Genomic DNA, 2,618 nt, shown 5'->3' on the forward strand with positions numbered 1-2,618 from the left:
ATAGCTAATGAGCCAAACACATGTGCTCGGGGAGTGGCGATGAAGAGGGCGAGCACCGGTCGAGCTGGACGCTAAAATATAAAGGCTGACTATGATCTAACTTATACACGTATCTTCCGGTTTAACTGTAGTCACGATGTTGTAAGGCACTCGGCCGAAACTAATCTTAAAGGCCACCATCCTGTTTATTTATTAGATACCTAGTGCAGGCGTGACGAGTTTTAAAATAAATTTAAACATCTCGTGCCTTTGAAAAATATATTGAGGGAAAGTTGCTGACAGTTGTATTGCATGAGTGCACTTCTGCCCCATTATAACGAAAAACCCACGAAATGAGATGCCCCTGGCTTTGCAACACCTCCAAACTTTGTCGACTATATTTGATTGCCCCGCCGCGGTGGTCTAGTGGCTAAGGTACTCGGCTGCTGACCCGCAGGTCACGGGTTCGAATCCCAGCTGCGGCGGCTGCATTTCCGATGGAGGCGGAAATGTTGTAGGCTTGTGTGCTCAGATTTGGGTGCACGTTAAAGAACCCCAGGTGGTCGAAATTTCCGGAGCCCTCCACTACGGCGTCTTTCATAATCATATGGTGGTTTTGGGACGTTAAACCCCACAAATCAATCAACTATATTTGATTCGATGCCGCTTTCGTTCGTAAGCAAAGAAACTTAATGCAGTAAGGGATGGATTTGACCTTTTGATAATTATGCATTTTTCAAAAAGAGGTGTTGCCAAAGCTCGCAAAAATCCCGAGATTCGCTAAGCTCGGGATGTTCAATATCTATCTATCTATCTATCTATCTATCTATCTATCTATCTATCTATCTATCTATCTATCTATCTATCTATCTATCTATCTATCTATAAGTAGATTGATTGACTAATATTCATTGATTGACAGATAGATATATATATTGAATGATTGATTACCTGATTGAGTGATTGATTGATTATTAGACGCCTAAAATGCTGAGAGCAGGCAAAGAAATGCTCCCCCCTTCAAGAACTTTCCCAGGTAGCCCCCTAATTGGGTCGTCATCACTGGGATCTATTTTCTGCTGTAAAAAAATATAATCAATCAATGTGCTTTTGTGTGTAAATCTCTAAACTGGTACCAACAATTTGGTCAAGCCGTTCTAAATTTACGCATATACACAATTCATATGCACTCCATTTTATCTGCTTCGTTTTTTGGCCAATCCCAATAGTGGGTGTGAGCCACACATATAAGCCATTACCAGCAGAAGCAGCCCTAGAACGTGTGCACGTTCAATGAACGAACAGTTCGCCTCCATATTGGCAAGCTTACAGGCGTACGATCCTTCAAGTTTGCGGAACCAGTCCTTTCACAGCATTCCTAGCTGATCGGTGAAAGCAAGACCAACAGCCTATTCTTGATAAACTTCTTCCTGACGTAATCTCAGCACCATGGTAGGTAAGTTACCCCATATGTTTTGTTTCTCGCAACCTTAGCACAAACACGGGTGCTCTTGAGCCTCTTTGCAGTTTGATGATTTCCCACTGTTGTTGAACTCCGAACCCACAAATCTGATCCTTTGACGCCAGTCCTTCAGCTCGGAGTCGCGATTTTACCATGCGGCATGTGCGACGGCAGTATGCTGCAGGTGTGGTCTGTGCACGGCGGGTGACTTATAACATCAGAACGTCCTTCTCTCTTGATCCAGTGGTCATCATTACTGGGCGATAGAAGAGGTAAATAAAGAAGGGAGTATTATCAATCGAAGGGAAGTCTTGCGGTAATAATCATCACCGTTTAAGCCAAAAGCGGAACAAATTTGTCCACCGCTATGCTAACGTTTTTGTAGCGGTTCGCTGAAAATTGACACATTTAAAGCCTTCTTTGTTTATTCAGTACCGTACAATACAAATACTTGAAATTGTAAAAAGGTATTCATTTGACTACTAGTGCTATCGCGTTCATGATTTTATGCGGAATATATGTTTGTAAGCATATGTCATGTGACATACTGTATGGTAACAGAAATACATTGTCACCTAACACAACCTTGCTGCAGTCAACCTGCTGTCGCGTCAAGACGGTGGCTTTCAGCTGCCGCGAGCATTGTGGAAGATCATCATCATTATCATCATCAGTCCTACTACGCCCACTGCAGCGGAAAGGCGTGTACCAAGTTCCGCATGTCAACTCGGTCTTGGTCTGAAAATTGGGTCTGCCACTTTATACACGCAAACTTCCTAACCTCATCTGCCTACACACCTCTCTGTCTTTCTCTCGCCCATTTGCCTTCTCGGGGAATCCAGTCAGTTACCCTTAATGACCAGCGATTACCCGGCTTCGCACTACGTGACTGGCCCATGTCCATCTATTCTTGATTTCGACTAGGATATCCTTAACACCAATTTGTTCTCTGACCCACTATGCTCTCTTCTTGTCTCTTAAGGTTACACCTACCGTCTTCCTTCCTGTCGCGTGCCGCGTTATCCTCAATTTAAGCTTAACTTTCTTTGTAACACTGCAAAGTTCTGCTCTGTTGTTAAGTACAGGCAAGATGCAGCTGTTTTATACCTTCCTCGTGACAGATAGTGGCAATCTACCAGTCATGATATGAGAATGCTTGCCAAATGTGCTTCACCCC

Source organism: Rhipicephalus microplus, chromosome 2 (genome assembly GCF_043290135.1).
Source record: "Rhipicephalus microplus isolate Deutch F79 chromosome 2, USDA_Rmic, whole genome shotgun sequence".
Taxonomy (NCBI): domain Eukaryota; kingdom Metazoa; phylum Arthropoda; class Arachnida; order Ixodida; family Ixodidae; genus Rhipicephalus; species Rhipicephalus microplus.